This window comes from Mus caroli, unplaced genomic scaffold, assembly GCF_978045245.1.
Source record: "Mus caroli unplaced genomic scaffold, Mus_caroli_1 scaffold_8, whole genome shotgun sequence".
NCBI lineage: Eukaryota > Metazoa > Chordata > Mammalia > Rodentia > Muridae > Mus > Mus caroli.
In genome coordinates, this window is record NW_028227263.1 from 48,625,809 (window position 1) to 48,643,899 (window position 18,091).

The 18,091-nt window shown below is 41.8% G+C and overlaps 1 protein-coding gene and 1 pseudogene across 3 annotated transcripts in view; one reads left to right on the forward strand and one right to left on the reverse strand.

The window, feature by feature from the left end:
* Positions 1-16,487, reverse strand: part of Pak1 (p21 (RAC1) activated kinase 1) — a 124,644-nt gene extending 108,157 nt beyond the window's left edge. For 2 of the 3 annotated variants that reach the window (XM_085841512.1, XM_021167463.3), the window contains exon 1: positions 16,037-16,487. The gene's annotated coding sequence lies outside the window, so the exon portion shown is untranslated. Of the gene's footprint in view, positions 1-1,501; positions 1,609-16,036 lie in introns of those variants that run through there. The other variant, XM_085841513.1, reaches the window with a different exon arrangement.
* LOC110298301 (large ribosomal subunit protein uL30 pseudogene) lies at positions 2,519-3,416 on the forward strand (annotated as a pseudogene).
* Positions 16,488-18,091: the final 1,604 nt, after the last annotated feature.

An 18,091-nucleotide genomic window follows, 5' to 3' on the forward strand; every position in this document is an offset into this window, starting at 1 on the left:
TTCAGGGCAGCAAGGAGACAAGGCCCTGGACTCACGAGTGTTATACAATGTAACTACCTCTCCATGTATCCTAATGCAAACCTGTGAAGCGGTACAATCAGTACAGCTTCAGTAAAGAAACTAAAACTACTGGATTTAGCACTCCTATACCACATAGTCAAGAAATGGCAGCATCTCAGCGTTCAGAGACAGGTCAGGGGCAGAGGTTTAACTGCTACACGATACAGAGAGGATAAAGTTTAAATCGACATCTTTGTTGAAGTATAACATATGGAATAAATTTGGCATGAGCCTTTTGTGGGTTTTTTTGTTTTGTTTTGTTTTGTTGTCTTTCTTTTTACATAAAGTGAGAAATTAAACTTCTCAGATCTAAACAGCATATTCATCTTATGGCTTCTATGGTTTCAAAATCAGTATGAAAAGGTGTCTAGTCCAACTATTAGTGAAAAGATATTCCGAAGGTTGTACCATGGAGCTCTTACCCAACAACGGGGACCAAGTATGTGTGTCCAGGCCTTCACTAAGGGGCATATTAGCATTACATTAATTGGTAGAAACAGCTGTAGCACAAACCTCCAGCAGATAGAAGACCAAAGGCACAGAGCACAAAGGGAGAGCAGGAAAGCAATGATTGGCTGACCTGGCAGTGGCTAGGTCAGTCAAGGCATTTGGTCCCTTTGCATTTCTAAGTTCTCATGAATGTGGATGTCCAGGCAGCAGCCCAAGGCCTTTCTCATTTCCATCTCAATCTCTAGGAAGAATTTCAATGAGACCAAGAGCTACTAAGGCAGAGAACAGATTCTGAATATTAAAGTACAGACTGGGCAGGAACAAAAGAAAGAATAAGAGGTTTTCCATTTGGACCTAACAATAGAACAGTTCGACATACACATGGCATACACACTCTGAACCATGCAGTACCAAATCCATTCAGTTATTTCCCACTTCTTTCCTGATCACCATGCATTTATCAAGCACCACAGGAACACAACATAGTTCCAGTCTCAGAACTGTATCTAACAGAATCATCAAACACTAGAGAGACTCTTGTTATCCAATGATAACTAGTACCCAAAATATCACTTAAAGTCAACTAGAATTTCTAGTATACCTCCCTCCTCCTGCCAAAAAACAAACAAAAATTTGTTAGAGAAAGGTTTTAATAATCTATTAAAATAAATCAAAATCAATTTTTCATCATTACTAAAATTTAAGTTGTATTTGCCACTAATAAAAAAACTTCAAGAACACCTGTCATTTCACATTTAGTTTCCAAAATAAGTGTATAAGATCAGTTTTATAAAAATATTCAAGAGCTTCATCAATTTCCCCCCAGGATCCTCTTAATCCTTTGTTATTTAAATAGATGTCTTCTGACTCTCCTGTTATTTTATTATGCACATTAATCTTCTCCCAGTTGTATTTAAATTTTCAGCTTAAATATACTAACTGCACACAATCCCTTGGACTATAAAGTCGGCTAACCTTATCTGATTCTCACCTGTCAGTGTTCGTGTGGCTTAAGCCGTCTTCCAGAGTCACTGTATTTCACTTCACAAAACTCCTCCATCTCCATTTTACAATCTGCCATATTGTCAGATGTTCATGATCTTGCCATTAAAAGGCACTTACTGAAAAAATGAGTAAGAACAGGCCTAATGGTAAACAGAAAGGAATGCATGGATGCGGATTAATTTTTTTAAACAATTGAACTATTCTATATATCTAACAATAATACTAAAACAGGCCTCCAATGTTTGGGCTCAAGCAATCTCCCTGCCTCAGTCTTTCAAGTAGCTGTGTACAAATATGCAGTAACACCCAGCAAAGCAAGACTACTTTTAAATGAGATTTTATTTACTTATTTGAGTTTATGTGTGTCTTCAGGCTTGTCAAGGAGCCTCTTTTAAGCCATTTTGCCAGCCCAGGAGACTCTTTAAAGGAAGGAATTTAACAAGAATGGCAAAGGCTGAAAAGGTCCAGTAATCGAAGAATGAAAAAGGAATTCTACAGCTATTAGCATCACAGAAAGACCCAAGAGCCTTTGAAGAAAGAACACACCAATACTGGTTCAAAACAAAACAAGCCTGAATCTGACCAGGTTTCTGGGGTTGTAACTCAGTGCTATAGCTCTTGTCTAACAGTTGTGAAGTTCTGGTTAGAAAAAAGGGAAGGAGAGGGAAGAGGGAGGAGGAAAGAAAACGAAGAGAAAGAATAGGGAAAAGAGAGAGGAAAGCAGAGTTGGCCTGTTAATATCCTGCTATTGATTTGTAAGAAACAAAAGGATGTGCTCGAGAGGTTCATACTCATCTATAACTCAAGTCCCAGGAAATGTGATGCCTTCTTTCGCCCTCCTCTGGTACCAGACACACATGTGGTGCATAGACATACATGCAAGCAAAATACTTACATAAAATTAAATTAAAATAGTTTTAAAAATAAATAAATATATAGGACCAAGGAACCTGTTTAAACAATAGGATACAAAATATGAAGTGAGACCTTTAAGGAGACAGTGCACATGCGCCACCTTTCTCTCTTCTTTTCCGGCTGGAACCATGGAGGCTGTTCCAGAGAAGAAAAAGAAGGTTGCCACTGTTCCAGGAACCCTGAAGAAAAAGGTTCCTGCTGCTGGGCCAAAAACTCTCAAGAAAAAGGTTCCCGCTGTGCCAGAAACCCTTAAGAAAAAACGAAGGAATTTCGCAGAGTTGAAGGTGAAGCGCCTGAGGAAGAAGTTTGCCCTGAAGACACTTCGAAAGGCAAGGAGGAAGCTCATCTATGAGAAGGCAAAGCATTATCACAAGGAATACAGGCAGATGTACCGTACTGAGATTCAGATGGCCAGGATGGCAAGAAAAGCTGGGAACTTCTATGTGTCCGCAGAACCAAAGCTGGCCTTTGTCATCAGAATCCGAGGTATCAATGGAGTAAGCCCAAAGGTTCGTAAGGTTCTGCAGCTCCTTCGTCTTAGACAGATCTTCAATGGCACCTTTGTTAAGCTCAACAAGGCTTCAATTAACATGCTGCGGATTGTGGAACCATACATTGCATGGGGGTACCCCAACCTGAAGTCAGTAAACTCATCTACAAGAGCGGCTATGGCAAAATCAACAAGAAGGCAGATCGCCTTGATTGCTCGCTCTCTTGGTAAGTTTGGCATCATCTGCATGGAGGATCTAATTCATGAGATCTATACAGTTGGGAAACGCTTCAAGGAAGCAAATAACTTCCTGTGGCCCTTCAAATTATCTTCCCCACAAGGTGGAATGAAGAAAAAGACAACTCACTTTGTAGAAGGTGGAGATGCTGGCAACAGGGAAGACCAGATAAATAGGCTTATTAGACGGATGAACTAAGGTGTCACCCATGGTATTTTTGTAATCTGGTCAGTTAATAAACAGTCACAGCTCGGCAAAAAAAAAAAAAAATATGAAGTGAATAACTCTATAGAACAATGTTGTTTCTTCAAATAAATTGAACTGATGACAAAAGGGATTGAGAGGTTTGATTTGAATGAAAAATGTTCCCCATTTGACTGCTTGGCCCCATTTGGTAGTGCTGTTTGGGGACTCATAGGAGATGTGGCCTTGTTGGAAGAAGTATGTCAGTGAATCAGGCTTTGAGAGTTAAAAAACTGTGATTTGTACTTTGCTCTATCTGCTCCAAGCTTATGGTTCTAGATTTGACTTCTCAGCTTCTTGCTCCTGTTTACCATGCCTATGCCTCCACCCCACCAGCATGGACTCTAACCCTCTTGACTGTAAACCCAAATAAACTTTCTTCTATAATTTGCCTTGGTCGTGGTGTTTCATCACAGTAACACAAAAGTATTAATAACAAAAGGAAACTTGGAAATGATGAGTCATCAATAAAACAACCTTATGAAAACCTTATCTGGACCCTTTTGGTGGGAGAGGGGGAGACAAGATTTCACTCCAGAGTTTCACCTCCCTCTGCCTCCCCTGTGCTAGAGTTAATGGCATGTATCACCACATCCCGCTCCGTAGCTGGATTTGCTTCAAACTACTTAAATTTCCAAACTACCAAGACATAGCTTGGAAAACATAGCTCTAGGCTTTTTGGTAGGGTTGTTTAGTGTTCCATTCGGATTTTGTTTTGTTTTGTTTTGTGGTTCTGGGGACAGAACTCTGAGTTTTACTTATACTAGGCCCTCAGCCCCAGATCTGTTTGTTGTTGCTGCTGTTTAGTAGGGGTTCTTGTTTGATTGATTGATTGATTGATTGATTGTTTGTTTGTTTTAAAGTTCATTGTTTTTTTGGTTTTTGTTGTTTTAATTTTTTTTTAGCTCCATGCATGTCTGTAAAAAGGTGTTGGATCTACTGGAACTTGAGTTACAGACAGTTGTGAACTGCCATATGGGTGCTGGGAATTGGACCCCTGTTCTCTGAAAGAGCAGGCAATGCTCTTTACTGCTGAACCATCGCTCCAGCCCCAGATTTGTTATTTTAATGGAAGAAAGTTAAATGACATTAACCCAGGTGTGGTGCTGACTAGCTGTAATCCCAGCATTCTAGAAGCTAAGGCAGGAGGATAGAGACTGCAAGGCCAGACTGAAATACATAGAGATATCTTGTCAAAGAGAAAAGAAGCTTGAAAATACTAATTTAAAAAAACTTCCGGGCTGGTGAGATGGCTCAGTGGGTAAGAGCACCCGACTGCTCTTCCAAAGGTCCAGAGTTCAAATCCCAGCAACCACATGGTGGCTCACAACCATCTGTAACGAGATTTGGCGCCCTCTTCTGGAGTGTCTGAAGACAGCTACAGTGTACTTACACATAATAAATAAATCTTTAAAAAATAAAAAAAAAATAAATAAAAAAAAAAATAAAAAAACTTCCAATTTTGAAGCCACAAATGTAGTTTCACATCTAGCATATGTGCACACGGGAAAAAAAGCAAAAACAACAACAACAACAAAAATACCAAACAAACAAACAAACAAACAAACCCTGCCACCTAGATGGTCAACGAGCCTACAAAGGCCTCAATTATATGTAATTCCTCAATTCAAATGAAATGAAGAAATATTCGGAATGGACAAATAGCCAGAGGTGAACTTGAAATTTTCCCTCTTAAATGTCATCAGGAGAGCCTTTGACTTCCCTCATTTCAGAGATATTTGTATTAAATGGTTATCTATTTAGCAACACATCATCTTTCAGACAGGTATTAAAATAACCTTTTTTTTTAATATTTTTTATTAGGTATTTTCCTCATTTACATTTCCAATGCTATTCCAAAAGTCCCCCATACCCTCCCACCCACTCCCACTTTTTGGCCCTGGCGTTCCCCTTTACTGGGGCATATAAAGTTTGCAAGTCCAATGGGCCTCTCTTTCCAGTGATGGCCGATTAGGCCATCTTTTGATACATATGCAGCTAGGGTCAAGAGCTCCGGGGTACTGGTTAGTTCATAACCTTTTTTTTTTAAAAAAAAAACACTGTGAATACTCACTTATTAAGAAGAAGCAAGAAAGAACTCCCAAGAGTGGGAGGGGCTCCAAGGGAGAGAAATACACAAGAATTCTTTTATGTTTGTTGAGCTGGAAAAAAATAACTAATGTTCTTAATCAAGAAGTCACATGGACTACAGTATATGCTGGCTCCACTTTCATTTACTCAGTGTTACTGAAATGTTACGAATACCTACTGTATCCAAGCTCAAGCACAACAGTTAACAGACAGGGAAACCTATTTAATATTTTCAAGAAAAGGCAAGCTCCTGCTGTAATTCTGGCACTTGAGAGGCGGAGATATAAGGATTATGGAGTTCAAGGTCATCTTTGGCTACACAACCAGTTCAAAGCAGTCTAAGCTACATAAGACCCTGTCTCAAAAAACAAACAAAACACTACCTCATTCTCTTTAAATAGCCATCCTTTAAAGAGACAAGTCTTTGGAGCTTAGGTTCCAATAGGGTACTAACCAAATAAAACCACAGAATAGCAAATGAGTATGTTTCTGTGAAAACAATTGATATGTATACTGAAAGTGTCTAATGGTAGAATAATACTAATGTTTACAACTTATTTTTAAATTCTTCAAAATACTATGTAAGTAATAGGTTAGGCATATGGGAGCTGTGTGTAAGTATTTTCTCCAAGATTGAAACATTTCATCCTGCAGGAAAACCAAAAGGTTTAAAATAGATTCTGGAAGTCCCTGAAATTGACTAGATTTACTAGGCTCCTCCCTGCTTGAGTAAGCAATAAAAACTGAGAGTCCCCTCAGACAAAAGGAAGCTGAGCAGCAAAAGGAAGCTGATCTGCAAAAAAGCCTCTGAGCCTAGAGCAATGGGCCTGAGAGAAGCAGAAACCAGCAGAGCTGTCTGAAAGAAGTTCAGAGCAGAATCCCTCAGAAAGGATACTCAACAACCTGCTGAGCTGCCAGCAGGCTGCTTGAGGTTTCCCAGCTTTTTGGTGAGCTGTCACCCATGCTGCTGTTTTGGGGCCTCGTTACTGCTTCTGTAAGTACCCTTTCATCCATACTCCTGCAAATAACTAAGGGTTTTTCCAGCACATGGGCATCTTGGAAATCAGGAACCAGGGAATATCACAAAACCACAGCATAAGGAACAAACCTCACAAAAAAGATTTATTGGGGAGAAAGCCAGAATGGCTGCTGCCTCTGACTGGACACAGAGATGGCAGAGGCTGGATGGAGAAGGCTTTTACAGGGTTTTTGGAACAAAAGCTGTGAGCTTGAGGGGAAAGTATGAAACAGTAGGAAGCTCTGGGTCAAGCCAAAAGACTATTGTTTCTTATTTGGCCTATGTCTTGGGCTTGGGGTCAAGTCAGGGTCAGAGTGCTCTTTCTTTGGCCCTTTACCCTACAGTAATCCCCAACACTCACTGGTTCTTCAAGTTGGACTTTGGTGGTATCTGTATTTTGTTCCATCTATGTAGGATCCCTATCTGGGGTAAGGAGACATGAGTCGTGGCTCCCAGGAAAAGCTTTGTGTTGTATAACAGGAGCTCATGAACATCTGTATACAGTATGACTATACACATATGTATGCCTTTACAAGTGCATGTGTGAGAGAGTAAAATTGCTGAAGAAACTTGGACTTTGAAAAGTATATCATTATGGATTTCTCCACTCTACCTACTTGGCTTTTTGTAGGTAGTTACTTTATAGGTAACATTATTCAAGCAAAGTCTACTGAGAAGCAGGGAGGACAGCTCAGTGGTACAGCAAGTGCTTGAGGCCCTAGGCTCAATTATCAAAACTAAAGAAAAAATTACTGTGACAAAACGAACCCCTCAGATTCTGGGATAATTATCTAATTCTAAGTGAAATTAAATGAAAGAAAAAATATAACAAAATAGTAATTCTCCAAGTGATAGGAAGAATCAAGAATTTATAGAACTATACAAAATCTCTTGGCATTTATACCCCATTCTGAAAAAAAAAATTGTTTGTTTTGTTTTTTAACACAGGGTCTCTGTGTAGCCCTAGCTGACCTGGAAATTGTATACCAGTCTGACCTTAAACTCACAGATAGCCACCTGTCTCCATCTCCCAAGTACTCAAAGAAGGAAATAAACAAATTTAACAAATAAACAAACATTCAAAATTGGGGAGCTTAAGTAAATACACTAAAATTGGAGGAGTAATTAGCTGGCCTTATTTTAGTTTATTGGCTCCTGGTTAGCAACTCTGAAGGGGAGGAAAGAGTCTGGAGATTAAGGAGAATTCTAAGAAATGCCCATAGAATATAAGGCAAGTGAACTTTAAATTCATGCTAATAATCCCAGTACTTGGGAGCTGAAAGCAGTAAGACTGTAGATACACGAAAGCACCAACCACAAACTCCCAACTAAGAGCTAATACTAGTTAAGCACTTTGTAACTTACAAAGAATACAAACCTTAATGCTTGCCTGATCCTCAAACTCTATAAAGGTGTAGGTCAGCAATGGTGCAATAAAAGAGGCACGAGCTCAAAGCTATACTGACCTGGCTTCAAATCTTAGCTATGCCATCTATAGCCCTAGGTCATTCAATTAACCTCCCTGTGTTCTCTTCTATAAAATGAAAATAAAACAGCGCCTGCCCTCACTAATCCAGAGGACTGTTCAAAGAATAAAGGGAAGTCATACTCTAGTAAAAGTACTTTGTGTATTTATTATACAAAAGGTGCTTCGTCATCTGGGTCCTTCCTTCTGTTCTCACCATTCCCTACGCCCTATCCTCTATACATACTAAACTACTCAGTACTCAGCAAAAAAAGCTTTTTAGTTTCTGATCCTCCTAACTGCTTTTCCAGGAAGGTCCTTCCTCTTCCCTTTCCACAGTTCCTGTAGTATTAACCTCTGTCCATATTTCAGACCTCATCTGCAGTGTCATGTTCTTTAACACAGCCAAGTCTCCCCATTACAAGTGGAATAGATTCCCTTCCCACATCACACAGCACTTGTACATATCTTCATGTGTAATTTTTGTCTCAATAGAAAGTAACTGTCTGTGTACAGTTATGTTTTCCCCTAGACAATGCCTTGTACATAATGATTTGCAAATGAGTGAACTTTGAATAGCAATAAATCATTCACTTTTATATAACAAGACATTTACAGAGGATATTACTTTTGCAACCACGTTTGTATAATAGAATCATCTATAGACATTTAACTAAATAAGGCATATTATTACAGTCAGTAGGTAGAGGCAGAATGATCAAAAATTCAAAGTCATCTCTGCCACACTGCTAGAGGCCACCATGGACCACATTAAACCCTATCTTTTTTTTTTTTTTTTTTTTTTTTAAAGTTTTTCGAGACAGGGTTTCTCTGTGTAGCCCTGGCTGTCCTGCAACTCACTCTATAGATCAGGCTGGCCTCGAACTCAGAAATCCACCTGCCTCTGCCTCCCAAGTGCTGAGATTAAAGGTGTGCGCCACCACTGCCAGGCTTAAACCCTACCTTTAAAACACACACACACACACACAGTTAAAGTAAACCTAAGGCAACTGTGCTTTGATTAATCTTGAGAAGTAATTCAAACATAATCAATAAAGAACCTCTACCAACACATTAACTGTAAGTCTATTTTATTACTTTAACAATTTACACATCAACATCTTGTCACTTTCACAAACATTAATTTAACAACTGTGTGAGTTAAGAGTTTTTTCTCTTTTTAAACAAAGAAAGATTTAAGTAAATATCTAAGCTGCTTTTTGTGTAACTTCAAATTTGGTGCTCTCCTTTTTATACGAAATTCCTTCCCCTGGAAGTGAAAGAAATGTCACAACATACAAAGAACTAAGAAGGCAACAGTTTCAATCAGGAAGACATAAACCTCAGCATTGTGGGAGCCAGGTGGAAATAGAAAGCTGAGCCTGAAGATCCAGTATGCACAGACAGAAGAGGGTGAAGATCCAGTATGCACAGACAGAAGAGGGTGAAGATCCAGTATGCACAGAGTCTAGAAAGAGAACAAACATTCTTTCCACCCCAACTTGGACTTTACTCAGTCTGAAAGGGAAAGGGAAACCTGAGGGCTAGAAACAGAAAGGGAAAGAATGAAGAAAGCTCCATAAGTAAGAATGGTTTCCCAAGGCTACATGCAAATTACTTAACCCTGACTCCATGAATAAGAGACAAGACATAATGGACTTGGATCAATTTTAGAGAATTAATCAATACCCCACAAAATCATATTAATGAGGAGCTGGAGAGATGGATCAGAGGTTAAGAGCACTTGTAGAAGAACCTAACATGGGTTAGGTTCCTAACACCCACACAGGAGCTCACAGTATGCTGTAACTCTAATTCTAGGAAACTTGAATCCCTTTTCTGGCCTTCTTCAGGCACCAGGCACACCTGTGGTGCACTTGCTGACAAAACACACATATACATAAACTAAAAATAAGTACTTTTAAAACAAAGAAAAAACTATTTTAAAACACAATGATCTGCCTTATAAAAAGAATAAATCATAGAAATGAGGTACTACTACAAGACACTTTACAAGGGAATAAGTAGACTGGTTGGTTGGTTGGTTGGTTGGTTGTGACAGGGTCTCTGATTATGAGGCTTTGACCTTCAAACTCATTACATAGCCAAAGATGACCCTGACCTTGAACCTCCTGCCACTACCTATGAACTGCTGAATTACAGACATACAACATTATACCTGGCTTCATGTGGTGCTGGGGATCAAACCTAGGTTTTCATATATGCTAGGCAAGCATTCTACAAACTGAGTTACAGCCCTCCCACAAAGGATAATCTAGAGGGTCATTATAAACACTCATGATCTCAAAAACAGAAACGTGAAAAAATAATTTAAAAAAAAGAGGATGAGGCAGAAGAGAAAGTTACTCCTGAGAAACGGCTTTGAATATGAGGCAGGGGAAAGAAATACTATATTCTAGCTGCTCTCATTAAGAACTTCATCAGCAATTTTTTTTTTCTCTAGCTCAAACTGTGTTCTTTAGTTAGGGGTTTCTTAGGGATAAGAAACTGAAATTAGAAAGCAACCTAAAAGGATGTTTGTAGTATTCTAGAATCTAGGTAGAGCTCAAAGTCACTCTAGTAGTGGCAAGTGTAAAGTACTAGACCTAGAATTTCAAATGTGCTTCGGTCAACACTCAGGCACGTGCTGATGATGTGCTCTTTAAGCAAACCAACATTTCTATCAGGCTTGGTCTCCTAACTCATAAAATGGGAATACAGAGCCACTGTGAAAACTGAAGAAAATGACACCCTCGAAGGATCTTTTTCCCACATGAATAATTAACAGTAAATGATGTGAAACTCCAAGAGCAATATAGTTATTTGTAAAATATTCCTATGCCCCCATGAGTAAAAATTCAAGCAGCCTAGAAACTGAAAACAGCCCATGGATGCTGGGATCAGATATATATGGACTGGAATTGAGATTTGTCATTTACAGACAGCAAAGATTTGAACAAGCTTGTTTCTTTTACCACTACAAACCTCTGCTTCTTAATCTCTAATATACCAGCAATTATCAATCATGGCTATTCTAAGGGTTGGAAAGAAACCCACCTCCCACTTACTGTAATTTAAGAACACCTGCCACCTCTCCCAGCTTCAAAATGACTTTCTGAAGTATGTTTACTAAAATACTTAACAACCTATCCATAATTTGGGAGTGGAGGAAGGGATGCACAAAGGCAGCTTTCTCTCACCTTTACAATCAAACCCCTCTATCTGTTCATTTTAACATTTCCTTAAGGGCTTAAGCCATACCCTATATAGATGAGTATCTGCCCCAGCAAAAAGCCTGGTGCATAGTAGAGATGAACTTAATTACTGTTGGTAAAGGATAAATAAATGAAGCCAAGTTTCCCAGAAGGATGTTAGAAAAGGAGAAAACTGGGCATGCTGTGTAAGACTAATAAGAAAGTTGACAAAAACACTGGGCTAAAGAGATGGCTCAGTAAAGTGCTTCATACAACCATGTGGACTTCAGTTCAGATCCCCAGCACTTAATGTAACAATCTGGGAGCAGTAGTACACCTACAAGCCCAGCCCTGGGGAGGCAGAGTCAAGAGTATGCCTAGGGTTACTGCCAGTCAGTCTAACTGAGTCCTTAAACTTCAAGTCAATGAGAGGCCCAAGTCTCAAAAAATAAGATAGAGAAGCAATTGAAGAAGACACTCAACAGTGACTTCTGGCTCCACATAAGCGAACACTACATACCTGCATTACACACAAAAAAATGTACATCCATGCATATACACACACAGGAAGAAGAAGGAGGAGGAGGAGGAGGAGGAAGAACAATGTGAAGTGTAGTGGCACATGCACTCAGGAGGCAGAGGCTGGCAAACCTGAGTTTGAGGTCAGCCTGGTCTACAGAGTGAGTTCCCAGATAGCCAAGGCTAAACAGAAAAACCCTGCCTCAAAGGGGAAAAAAGGAAGGGGAAAAAACAAGGAAAACAAATAAAGCACTTTTAGAGCTTCAGAAGGAAGAGAAATTGTGTAGAATCAAGTAAGCCTTTACTAAAAAAAGAACCTTTACTGAAAACCACAGGTGATCTGGAAAAGACAGTTTCAAGTTAAGACTCAAAAGTCTGCATGCTCATTTAGACTTGGAAAACCAAGCTGCAATCTCTCAAGAAAGAATTCTGGCCTAGGATATTTCAGCAGTTTTCAGGTCATGGCTAAAACAATATTATAAGTTAGGGAGCCCTGTAGATTTTTTTCTATGGTAAAAAAAAAACAGCAAAGCCAGGCATATGCCTGTAATCTCAGCACTCAAGAAGTTGAGACAGGAAGTTGGCACAAGTTTAAGGCCAGTCAGAGCTACATAGCAAGACCCCTTGTCTCAATTAATACTAAAAAAATAAAATTAAATAAAAAGTAAATAAACACAGGGAGGGAAGGAAGGTAACTAAGCTGGCGAAAGCAAAAATGAATCCCCAAAATGTTAAGAGTCTTCTGGGTCTGCAAATGGGAATGTGATGACTCTTCACTCAAAGTACTCTTCAACAAAACCCCAGTGTAGCAGCTGGCAGTAAGTAGGACTAAGTCATATTATTCATCTAGCAAATATGTGAATGTCTGTGCTAGTTGTGGTTAGTCACTCTTCTAGGCAGTGAGCTTAAAGCAATGAACTTGAACAGAAAAATCTCCTAGCCCTCAAGCAGCTTTCACTCTAGAGGCAAGAGATAGATTGGAGGGAGGGGGTGTGAACAGAAGGGAATGTCAGGATAGAATAAGGAAGAAAAGATAAGGAAGAAAAGGGATAGGGGGAGGAAATGAGACCGAAGGGAGGATGGAGTGCTGACTTTACAAAAAATAAAAAAAAAATACAGATCCTTTAACTCTGTATCGATTTCTCAACCTTACTAAGCATCAGGATCATTTGGAGAGCCTAATAAAGCAGAGACGCCTGGGCTCCAACCTTAATTTGTTTTTTGTAGGTTTGGGATGAGACTCATTAATCTACTGTCAAATACCCAGATTATGCTGACACTGCTGGTGCAAGGATCACACTTTTAACAACTAATTGTTCCATCCAAAAGATTAGGTGGCTTAGCTCATGGGCTTTACAGGACTCTTTCACACATTCACATACTTACTCATTCAAAGTACTTATTCATTCAATGTACTCAAGTACCAGGAACATTACTAGACACTATATCCAAACATATCTTGACCTCAAGTAATTCATAAAGACAGGCCTAGTGGCACAGGCCTGTAACCCCAGCTACTCAGAAGCTAGACAAAGAAGGATTCCAAGCTCAAGGCATGCCTGAGCAACTTAGGAAGGTCCTGTCTCAAAATAAAAAGTAGAGCTAATGAGATTGGTCAACAGGTTAAAAAAAAAAAAAAGCCCTTGCTTTAATGAACATACCTAATCAGTTCCACCCCTGAAACTCACTGTGAAAAGAGAGAATGAATCATCTCCTGAATGCTGTCCTCTGACCTCCACACAATTTCCACTAACACACACACTAAGGAAGAGGAAATTTAATAATATATAGGGCTGACAAGATGGTTCATCAAGAAAAGATGCTTCCTGCCAAGCCTGATGGCCTGAGTCTGATCGCCAGGAAAGAGAATTCCCAAAAGGTGACTTTGTATAAGCTACACCTCGAATGCATGCACTCACAACACAATAAATAAGTAAAACATAAAAAGGAGAGGGGGGGCTAGTTTCATTCTTCAACATGTCAAAGAAAAAAATTAAAAAAGAAAAAAAAAAAAGGAAAGGAAAGAAAAGAAAAGAAAAAAAAGATTCGCAGGCAGCTGAACCTAGTGGTCTCCCAGTTAGGAAGCTAAAGAAGAATCACAAATTCATTGCCTGAGCTACAGATTGAGTCCAAGGTTGGTTTTTGTCTCAAAATTTAAAAATGTTCAGTGTAAGACATCCAAGGGCTGGGGATATAGCTCAGCAGTAGAGCACCTGATCCCTAGTACCACAAAAAAGGAAGGAAGGAAGGAAAGAAGGGGCTAAAGTTCAAAGATGAAGACTCAAATTTAATTGCAACTGATTACTAAAGGAGTACTACAAAAATTCTAGACTCCTGGGCCAGAAGATGGAAGAGCAACTCATTCCCAGAGATGAAGAGGGAAGAGGAAGAACTATTTCTCAGAGGTCCAATAAAGAATTCTCCACAGGCAAATAAAAGGTAGGAAGCAGCACTCCAGGCAAAGCAGCATTCGGAAAAGAGATGAGAAGAGGAGGCAGAGGACAGAACTCAGAAAGTTTAAGGATGCAAAAGTAGGCAATGGTCAGCTCTCCAGGAGTTTCTTATTTCACACTAAAAAGTTTGAAGGTAATCCTTCAACTGTGAAAAGGGGGTTGGGAGGGGAGGAAGCACTGATAGACCAGGTTTTGTTTTACAAAGACCCCTCAAGGTACACAGCTTCCTGCAAACCTAGCAAAAGGCCTCAAAACAGGTACTCAGAAAATATACAGCGAATTGAACTGGCTAAGCTTTTTAACAAGTAAACTCTTACAGATGAAGGGCCACTTTCCCTACGGACTTGCTGTGGCCAGGACTTGTAGGACAGGTCCAGCAACCTCAATTACTGCGCACCATTCCCTGTACAACTGGAGTCCCCCAGAGGACCTTCATTGTTTACATGTCTACCTCACCCACTACACTTTGAGCTCTAGGTCTTGTGAGGAAAGACCAGCTGTATTGATGTACTTGAAGTCAGCACAGACTTTAGCAGGCAGCTTGAAACACTGTAGCACTTCAGATTGTAGCAGTAATATTGGATAAACAGATGAACAAATAAGTAAATTGATCAGGCCAAGCCATGAGTTCACTTAGCAGGTTAAGACTAGAATAAGCTTCAGGAAATGTCAAGAGTCCCAGTTGCCAAAACTCTTTGAGAGGTGGCTTCTAGTTGAGATGGTTTGTGTTCATGTGAACCTAAGAGTTCCAAGTAGAATGTGTTACAAGTGCAGACAGAAGAAATCTCTGTGGGCCTCTGGGAGCCCCAATGGGGAGAAGACTGTTGTATCAGGAAGGAGGCAGAATGGATGCCAGCAAAGACTCCACGCTGGAGACGATTCTTCAGTGGAATCTTGAAAGCTGAGCAGATGATTGCTAGCTAGCTGCTCATTTCTGAACTTTAAAAGCAAACTCTAAGAACTTTAAGGCTGGGTGTGATCAATTCCAGGTCACATAGGAAGGAGGTAATGCCTAATAAGGCATCTCTGTACTGCTGAACTCCAGTGTTCCTCCTGACAGAGTTGAGAGACCCTTAAACATAGGGGACAAAGGTTTTTCTCAAGAACGATTCTTAAGATAGAAGTACTAACTTGATTAATAACCTCTTCTTTTACCTTTCACAGTTCTGGAAATATCGTAAAGGATAAGGTGATCATCCAAGGGGTTTAAGAAACAGGATACAAGATATTTTTTAAAGGCACTCAATGACTGTCAAGTATTCTTCCAAAAACACTCACAGTATCGTTTACCTTTAAAAGATCCAAGATAGTGATGGTTGGAATAACTCTGCCTTTGAAATAGACTAAAAATGGGCGTGGAAAAAAAAACCCTGATTCTCATTCTAAGTCTGTGAGGAACTTCCCAAGTTACGGAGTATTCCTGGGGTGAGGGTGGGGTCATTTGCTACCGGTCTATTTTACAAGGCGATGAACCTGAAAAGTGATTCCCAAGCCGGGACCGACCACGGAGAATAAACCCTCATTGCTTCACTTAGCATCTGCGTCGCAGGCCAGTTTTAGCGTCTCAGGACCCCGAAGTTCCGGAGGGAGTCAGTCCCGGACCGAGACCGGGACCTGTGGGCCCTCCCCAGCCCCAGCGCCCGCCCTCGGGGTCCCCCAGCGCCCCGACTTCGGGAACCCGCGGTCGCATAGGAGCTGACACAGGGGGCCTTTGTTGGCCCGAAGGGAGCGGTCGGTCTCGCGGGGCGGCGCCCGCCTCGGCTCACCTGGCGCCCCGGTCCGCCCCCCCAACTCCCCGCCCCCTCCCACCCCCGAGCGCCTTCCCCAGCCCCGCGCCCTCGCCCGGCCGCCGTGATGCACGGCGGGGAGCACTGTCGCGGGAGGCCAGCTCTCACCTTCTGCGCTCGCTCCACTCCTCCTCCTCCTTCTTCTTCTCCTCCTCTTCCTCCTCCTGGCGGAGGCCAAACCCGGAGAGAGAGCGCGGGAGTGAGCCGGCGGCCGCCCCGCGTTCTCCTCTCGCCGCTCGCTCCGGGTTCCTTCAGGCCCGGGGTCTGGAGGGCGGGCCGCTGCGGGCCGCGGGGAGCGGGAGGCGCGCCGGGACTATGAGGGGGCGGGGTGCGCTCGCTCAGGGGAGCCTTCTCTGAGGACACTGTGGAGAGCGCGGGCTCTGAGGGAGCACCGGCGACTGCGAAAAGCCGGTGATAGCGGACAGGACTCCGCGCAGCCTAGAGGTGCAGTGGGACGGGGAGGTGTAGGGCAGCGGCGAGGAATGCCCACCGTGTGGCGGTACCTTCGGTCCCGGTCGCAGCCTTGCTATTGTATGCAGCCGGGCTGGCTGCCGCCGCGCCCTACGACCCCGCCCAAGCCACGCCTCCTTCAGTTCGGGCCCGCCCCCTCCGCCCGGCCTCGATCCCCCGCAGGTGGGAGGGGGCGGGGAGCGCCGGACAGACCCACGTGAACCAGGCCAACACTGCCAGGGGGCGAGGTGGGGCGCCGGGATGACGTCATCAGCACTTGACGCCAGAGGCTAGGGAATCACCTGGCTGCCGCGTGACGTCATTGGGGCCGGGCGTCTGCTGGGAGCCGTGGCGGTCTCCCTCTTTGAAGCGGCCTTTTCCCTGAAGTGTGGATGCTCTGTCAGATGGTTAGTGTGAAGTCAGAGTGGAATGCGGTTAGCCCCTTGAATATAAAGCATCTTGGCATCCCTGGGCTCATCACCAAGAGCTGAAAGTGTGAAAACTGATCTCACGTCACGTCGGACCCAGACATCTACTCTTCTGTTTGTCTTGGGGTTAGAGGTCTAAGAGTTAGGGTAAGGGCTGGGGAAGAAATAGCGGAGACTTTTAAGCTATACTGAACTCAGGTTGAAATAAAAAGTATGCTCTTTCTCCTGCTCTTCTCCCACCACAGAGGCTATTTTTGACGCAAACCTTTTACCTGAGCTCAGATTCTGTTTTTCTCAATACCTGTAAAATGGCATTCATCACTTGCCTGTCCTGCTATACCTCAAATTCAGTACATCCAAAACCGAGACAAATTACTCTGAGCCAAAACTCAGAGCCTTTTTTCACACACCAGATATCCAAGTTAAGTTGAATTCCTAACCCATAATTTCTTAATAAGTTGCACCTGGGTATCCTAATTTGACTTCTCTAAGCTTCAACTTGACAACAACAACAACAGATGCAGTTTAGCATGCATTGCCCTTGAAAATAATAGATATTTCTGGTGACCTTTCCCCTTCATGTTCTCAGCCAATGGTCACCATTCAACAGCCCTCTAATCAGATCCTCGTTCTCAACATTAATTTCAAATTGTCCTTCCGGCTTGTAAGCTGAAAAAGAAACAAAAAATCACAAAAACAAAAACAAACCGCGTCGAGCCTTGCCCAACTTGCTGGTCACCACCAGCTCCTGGGCATCAGAAGCAACCTTTCCTCTCAAAAGCAAAAGCTAATTCATTATGCTCATTGGTCTCCAGAGAAGCTTTATAAAGCTGCAAAACTGATGATCGCTTCCCCGAGTTTAAATGGTCGGAGACACTTTATTACTTTTAGGATAAAGTCCAAACTTTAACGCAGCACTTACAGGCTGGCTGTGTATGACAACCTTTCTGGCTTCCTCTCGAGCCACATAAGAATCCTACCTAACATTTTTTAACATTCTTTTTTCTATCAAGAGCCCTTCCTTCATTATCTGGCTTGAAAACACCTATTCTTTTAACAAACTAAAACTCCAATATCATAGTAATCTAGGAGTTTGACTAATATTTCTAAGGTTCCCTGAATTTAATATTATGCCCTTTCTAGCCTGCCTATTTATTCCTCTCTCTCCCACCTCACCCCCCTTTCTTCCTTTCTTCCTTTCTTTCTTTCTTTCTTTCTTTCTTTCTTTCTTTCTTTCTTTCTTTCTTTCTTTTAAAATTCCTGGCTGGCCTAGAACCTGTAACAG